General features: G+C 34.8%; 1 non-coding gene across 1 annotated transcript; it reads right to left on the reverse strand.

Moving 5' to 3' along the window:
• Positions 1–1,249: 1,249 nt before the first annotated feature.
• On the reverse strand, positions 1,250–1,356 carry LOC111754162 (U6 spliceosomal RNA). The gene has a single exon (XR_002788873.1). It is a non-coding gene; the product is annotated as a U6 spliceosomal RNA (small nuclear RNA).
• Between the last annotated feature and the right edge of the window lie 6,622 nt (positions 1,357–7,978).

A 7,978-nucleotide genomic window follows, 5' to 3' on the forward strand; every position in this document is an offset into this window, starting at 1 on the left:
CTTAATATAAGGTTTATATTTGTACAATTCCTGGTTCCCTCAATGAAGAGATAGGCCAGTCATATGAATTCCCCCTGCAGGGCGTGTTGGGTGAGTTCTACATTCTTTCTTGGCTGATAAACCCCAGGAGTATAGATGTAGTTCTTCTTTTACTCTTACTTTATCTGCAGTTATTCCATGTCACCAACTCTCCTTGTCTATAGTGTTTGTGTCAGCTGAGGCCCTACTATGTCCCTATTGTGTACCTGTGTGTCTCATAAGCACTTCTGATTTTCTCCAAGTTGGGGGGCCCTTATTGGCATACTCCTCACCAGGCCTGATGATTTCTGTGTGCAGGAATGGGTCACCCACACTCTCGCTAGACTCATCACAGGGCCTTACAGTTAGTTGGAGGGAGCTTTACTACTGGACCTATTTACCCACTGTGCACCTCTATTTTAGGGGCATACTCATCACATTGACTGCAGCCTGCTGAGATCATCTGTTTGGGTGAAGCTGTTACTGAATCTCCTTTCAAGCTAGCTCAGTTAAGCTGTTGTACTCCAAGGTTCTGGGACAAAGAATGGGAGCTGAAGATCAACAGCAGTAATATTTCCAGGAGGTAGGGGTTGTCCCCAGGGGGCCAGCAGATGTCCTGGGTCTCGGTGTCCACTGGGAGAGGGCCAAGGTCCCAGGACAATGTGACATTCCTCAGTGCTGACTGGAGTCATGCAGGAAGCAGGCTGCTGTGTGGGCCGAGGTCCTAGCGCAGCTCGTGTTCCCCTGGGCCAGCAGGAGTTGAGCAGGAAGCTCATGGTAGCCTGGGGCCAAGGTCCAGGGGAGTGTGGAGTTCCTCAGGGCTGGGTGGAGTTGCACCTGTTTCCGGGTTTGAGGAATGTTTCAAAACTTCCTCGGTTGCACTGGGAATCATCGGGCCCACTTTTGGCTCTTGGGGCACACTGTTTGCCACTTGGAGCTCGCTGGATGTGGCCATTTGGGTCTGCAGGACTCCGTGTGTCCGTGTGTCCTTTGGTTATTTCAGATACAGGTCATGTTGTGCTGCCTGGGACCGAAGTTCTAAGGCTTTCCCTAAGGCACTGGAATTAAACCAGCCCACAGTCAGATCCTGGGACTGGATTCTGGACCCTGCTTGTTGCTTTGAGGTGGCAGGGTGTGCCCTGGTTAGGCCTGCCAGTAACTCCTGTGGGTCTTAGGGTGATTTCAGACACAGGGCATGCTCTTACCGCCTTGGAATAAAGCTCAAAGTTTTAAAAATATGGAGCGCTTCACAAATTTGCATATCTTCCTTGCACAGGGACCACGCTAATCTTCTCTGTATCATTCTAAATGTAGTATTTGTGCTGCCAAAGTGAGCACATCAATTATTTTTTTACAAATGCTTGAGGAACACACATTAGAGAAAGGAGAGTCATTTCAATAAATGGTGTTGGGAAAATGGATGTCTATATGTAGGAAAAATACCTAGTCACCTTTCACAACATCAAAATACATCTCAAAATGAATCAAAGACTGAAACTCTAAAACCACTTCAAGGTAACATAGCAAAATGATTCAGGCATATTTTTTTGCTTTAAGACAAAGATACTTTTGGATATGGTCCCCAGTACTGATAACAAAAGCAAAATTTAACAAATGGTATTTTCATAGACTAAAAAGTCCCCAATTAGCAATTGAAACAACGAAGTGAGTTAGTGGAAAACCTACAGAATGGGAGAAATATAAGCAAATTGTTAATGAGAAAGTATATTAACGTATAGAATACATAAGGCACACAATTCAACAAGAGAAAATGAAAAAAAAAGAAAGCTATACCAACTAAAGCAAAATAAAATTCAAAGCTTAATTCCAAACCAAACAGCCCTCTCAAGTAATTCAATTAAAGTAGATTAAAAACTTTAAAAAAACATTTCTCAAAATAAAACAAGGAGATGAACAATCAGTATGTTAAAAGTGTTCAACATAATTAATCACTAGCAAAATGCAAATCAAAACCACAGTGAGAGACAATTACACCTCATCTCTAATGACTTGATATCAAAAAGTTTTGAAAGATGAAACAAAACAATGATCAGATCCTGTGAAAGGAAGTGTAGATGGGAGCTGGAGAGAGAATAACTAATAGTATAGCATTATAGTTGAATAGGAGGAATAACTCCTAATTTTCTGCAGTACAGTAGGATAATTATGATTAGCAACAAAACTTGCTTTTTTATAAAATAGACAATAGAGCCAGGCAGTGGCACGAGGTAATAATCGTACTCACTTGGAGCATAAGATGGGAGGTTCACTGAGTCTGAGGTCAGTTTGGACTGTACAGTGAGTTCAAGACCATTTTAAACTAGAGAGACCTTGTTTCAAAAAACGAAACAAAATAAAACAAAATGAAACCCAAAAGGTAGTTCATCAAAAGGTTTTTGAATGTTCCCCATAATATGAAGTGATGTTTCAAGAAAAGTACTTTGATCTAATCATTATATATTGTATACATATATTGAAATAAACTCCTGAACATGTATAAATATTACACATCAATTAAAAATGAATTACAGTAATAATATTTTTAAAAAAATGGTCATCCAAAGATGATCCTTAGATCATCTTTAAATTATTTTAAAAATGTATGTTTTTAATCTTGTACCTTTTCATTAAATATATTCCACAACATACTTTTTTAGATGATATTTTATGAATGTCTTCTTTTATGTTCAATAAAGCCCATTATGTTTTTAATTTTATGAGCATTTTAATTAATGATGGTGGATTATTGAAATGAGAAGTTTATTTGGGATCATGGTTTCTGTTAATGCACATTTAGCTCACTGTAAGGAGAAATGGCATAGTGAAAGGACATGGTGGAGGAGAGGTTCTGTTGTTGTCAGGTGTTGTGCAGAGAACAATTAGAATCAGGACATGGAGTTTATAATACTGTTTTGTGCTGGTCACCCAGAATTAACACGAGAAACTTCAGGAAATCTATCCACAACACCAAAGACATAGAATATTTAGTTAAGGGCCTGAATCCCACAGCAATGACCCACATGAGTCCAGATGAAAACTCAGAGCTCAAGACAATGCCTCCCATGAGTCCAACTTGAAGTCCGGAGCCCACAAGGACTCACACCAGTCTCTTTTATGAATCCATGCTGGGAAGGCCCAAAGGTCAGGGGTGGAAGCCAGAAAGTCCATGCCAGTGGGGTGAATGTACTGTGCTGGTGGGATGAGCATTCTATACTGGAGCCAAGTAGTCACACTCACAAGAATAGTAGGGCTGTTCTGAAAAGCATCACAGCCAGGAAAAAGAAGGAGGAGGAGCAGGAGGAGGAGATGGGGAGCAGAGTGAGAGATAAACCCTCCAAAGGTCAAAGGCACGTCTAAAATGATTTATATGCTCCATTGAGCTCTACCTCTTAAATACCAAACTACAGACTTACCCATCATAGTGCTCTCAGGCTTTTATTTAGCATCTTCAAATCTTTCCAAATTCCTACAAGCCAGGTCCAAAGATTTTTGAATCACATGATCATATACAGTTAGAGCAATGATCTCACTTCTCTGCTACCAGTTTTCTGTAATGGTCACATTTTATGTTTCTAGCACCAAGCACCCAATATTCCTAACTGAAAGGTTGAGAGTTTTAATTTGAATTACTGTTTCAGAGGGTTCAGTTCATGCATCATTGGTTGGCATGGTGGAAGAGAATGGCAGAGAAAAGCTACTCAAACAAAGAGAAAAAAGCTTGTATTTTTGTCAGTTTTTTTCTGTACATTGAGACAGCTACATATTTTTTTTCTATTAAGGTTTTTATTGTTGCATAATTTATTGGTTGCTCTTCATATGTGGAATTTTCTTACAATCTCAAAATAAATTTTCCACTTGATCATCATTGCATATGGTCTTTTCAATATTCTTTTGGATTTGATAGCTATTATGTTTTTGATGATTCCTTTATTATTCATTTTATCCTAATCACTTTCTCATCACTGGAGCAAAGTTCCCAACTCCTCCACAAGTTAAAGACACATAGTTTTATTTTGGCTAATGGTCTTTAAAGGATTCAGTCCACAGCTGAATAGCTCCAAGGCATGAAGGAGATAGTGGAAGGGTCTGATAGGATAATTGCTCATATCAGCAGCCAGAAAACATAGGAAAAAAGGGAGGAGCCAAGAAGGAAATATACTCTTCCGGGTCATACCCTCAGTTACTTGCTTTTACTAGCTCCATCTCATAACAACACTCTCAGTTGCTGAACTCATTAGTGGATAAATATATTGATTATTATAAGCACTTCCTTGATCCAATCACCTTCCAAACACACAGGAATTTTGGAAGGACATTTTCTCTCTCACCCATAATGTAAGCTTTTAAGTTATACTGCTATGTTGTTTTCTTTATTCGAATTGTATTTTTCAGTATTTCATAGCTTATTATAGACAGAATAAAGAGGAATCAGTGAACACAAAGAATAGTTCTTTGAAAAAATAAAACATTGATGAATGTTTTACCAAACTCATTAATAAAAAGAATGAAGCATTTAATTAAAATAAAAAACGAAAGTGACTATGGATGTTAGTGTCAATCTAGATAATTTCTTAATATTTTTAACTTTTTGAATAATTGATCTTCAGTTCCTTCTATTTTATCCACTGTTTTTTTCTTAATTTTCTATTTTATTTCTGCTGTAATATTATTTCCTTTGTCAAGGCAGATTTGCATTTATGAGTCACTATGAGTTTGACTTTTCATACTCCATCTATGTAGAATCGTCCAATATCAATTTTATAACTGTTTTATACTTAACATAATGGCTGCAAGTTTCATCCATGTGAATATATGAATAAAATTTTCCTTCCTTTTAAAGACAGATTAATATTCAATTTTACATATATATCACATTTTGTTTATCCATTTATGTATCAATGAACATTTATATTGCTTTTACTTTTGACTGTTATCAGAATTGCTGGCATGATTATAAGTATGCAAATATCTGGAGTCCTCTTTTCAAATTTTTGGGTATATATTCAGAAATGATATTATTAAATTATATAGTAATGATTTTTAAATTTTATTAAGAGCTATTACCCTATTTCACATAATGGTTGAACCATTTCAACTTCTTGTGAGATACAAGGATACTTCATTTTGCTGTGATTCATTTTATTGTACTTCATGGATACACCATTTTTTGTGCAAATACTGCCTTAGGCAAATCTTTCAATTTCAAAAATATATGTTTTTATCATTTTTATATTTGTTTTGATGATCCTCATTAATTACTTTTGTATTTGTTTTGGAGTACCATCTACTACACCTGTATAAGATAGCACGTGTAAGTGAAAAACATTTTGTTTCTTCTCACTGTTCCACTAATCATTTATTTTATCTATCTCTTTTTTGGGGGCATCCCTTGTTCATGAGCCTCAATACTAAAATTGATCGAATTAATAACCTCATAATGACTTATAAGTTTTCAAGTAAAAGTAAGAATTGTAGGTCTCTTGCTTCAAATAAAAAAAAAAACTGTGAGAGATTTAGTGAGAAATATCATGTCAAAATCTGAGACTGACCAAGAGCATCAGTTAGTCAATTTACAAGTGAAAAGGAAAAGTTCTAGAAATAATACAAGAGAAATTTATTTCTTTAAAATTTACTAAACCTACTTTGTCTGAACAATGTAATTTGAACAAGTCCAGAATTATTGTAGACTTCTTTCTAATAGAGTTCATTGAATATATCAAGCATGCTGTTGATGCTTTCTTCTCAGAAAACAAAAAAAAATCATTTCAAAATATTAGTGCTTTTTGCCAATACACTTGGTTACCCATGAGCTCTGATATCAATGTATAATGTGACTAATGCTGTTTTCATACCTGATAAAAATCTATTCTGCATCCTATGGATAAATAAATGGTTTTGATTTTCAAGTCTCATTGAAGAAATACTCTCCATAAGGCTACAGTTGTCATAGAAAATGACATTTCTGATAAATTTGGGAAAAATAAACAAAATATTTGGAAAAACATTGGCCATTCAAGATGCCATCATACATTTGTTATCCATGGAAGGAAATCAAATGTTAACATTAACAAAAATGTGAATTTCACTATAGTTTCCACAGAGGTTTGATGGTTCAAGAATTTACAGGGGGTGTGCTATTGTACAATAGGATAAGTACTGAGAAATAAAAATGTAGCATACATTTCAAAAAACTAGAAGACACAAGTTTAAATATTTTTGCAATAGCCAAATGTTATATTTTAAGATATAAATATGTTTAACCTAATTTAAACATTATGCAAATTAGAGTTGTATCAAAACAGCATTCGTCGTAGATTTTTAATATGTTAGTTAGAAATAAATTTAAATTAAATGTTAAAAAGAATTTGAAAAACAGAATAAAATTTTTGTTAATGCAAAATAAATGCATGTTTTTAGACTTTGTACAAGTTTATAAAGTCATTGTTTTCTGAAAGAAAAAAAAGTACAGTGGAGGAAGTAACTGAAGATGTGGAAATATCAAGCAAATAAGAATTCAAAATAGTATAAAAATGTGACTGAATTATCTCATGATAAAACCTAGATGGAAGAAGAGTTGCTCCTTTCAGAGCAACAAAGAAGGTTGTTTCTTGATATGCAATGTATGCCTGGTGAAGATGTTGTGATGATTGCTATAATGTCAATGATGAAATTAGATTATGTAAACCTAGTTAAGAAAGCAGTGAAAGTGTAGATTCCATAATTGACAAACCATTTTTTGTAGGTAAATTTATTGTGGATAAATTATTATTAAACTGCACCTGATGCTAAGGATAAATATTTTTTGAAATGAAGAGTCAATCAATGTGGGAAACGTCATTGTTGTCTTAAATTAATGACCACCCTAAATTTTAGTGTTTTAATTGCTTTCTCATAGTTGAGACACAATACTAAAACCAACAACTTGAAGAAGGAGGAATTTATTTGAGCTCATAGTTTAACGCATAATTAGCCAGCTGCAAGACAAAATGTCATGGCAGGAAGGGATAGTGCTGAAAAAGCTCCTTATGTCATGGGAACGAGGAAACAATCAGAGAAGGGGAGTGGTGAGGAAGGAGATAAATCATTCCAGGTCATGTTCCCAATAACTCTCTCTACACATCAAATTAGCTGTGCTATCCCTATAATCTAATAAACTTCCACAAGCTCTGTTTATGAATACATGAGGTCAATGGGAAACAATTCATCTATCTGCAACATTTAGGAAACATCACCCTGAACATTAAGCAGCCATTAACTTTGAAGAAAAGCCATCTGCCAGAAAAAAAGGTTATGGCTCAGTTGAGGGATTGGATAATTATTGGCATTTTCAGTAACAACTTATTTTATTAGCATATTAATTATAAATATTAATGGACTTCAGTATAGTATTTTTGTAAATGTATACAGTGTGCTTTGATATACCTGAGCATTCCACTTGCACTTTTGCCTGACCTCCTCTTCTTAGCATCCTTCCCAATAAAAAGTAATCACTGTTTCATTAATTTACTTCTCAGTTTGTGTGCATATATATGTATATGTGTGCATGTATGTGTATGTACATATGTATTTAGATTTAGCACATATTAACAAGAACATGTGATACTTCAGTTTGCTTAACATGATGTTCTCTAAAACATCATTTTTTGCTAATGAGAGGATTTGATTCATTTTTTTTGAGGCCTTGATTCTTAATTTATGGCTGAATAATAAACCATTCTGAACAAGGTTTGATTACAAATTACAGAGATTGATTAATCTTAAAATATTATTAAAAAGAGGATGCATTAACATTAAGCCCCTTTAAAATATTCCCCTTTGCTTCAGACACACTTACTCTATCATTGTTGCCACTTTTTAAAACACATATGGGAAGTTCTCTTTCTTGTGGTTTTTTAGTTGTGCTAACCCGACTGTCTCCATGTAGTGAACTGATTCAAAATATTTATTTTTTATTTTTTAT

The sequence above is a fragment of the Cavia porcellus genome, unplaced genomic scaffold, assembly GCF_034190915.1.
Source record: "Cavia porcellus strain 051 isolate PalLab524CR breed Dunkin Hartley unplaced genomic scaffold, mCavPor4.1 scaffold_3, whole genome shotgun sequence".
Taxonomy (NCBI): domain Eukaryota; kingdom Metazoa; phylum Chordata; class Mammalia; order Rodentia; family Caviidae; genus Cavia; species Cavia porcellus.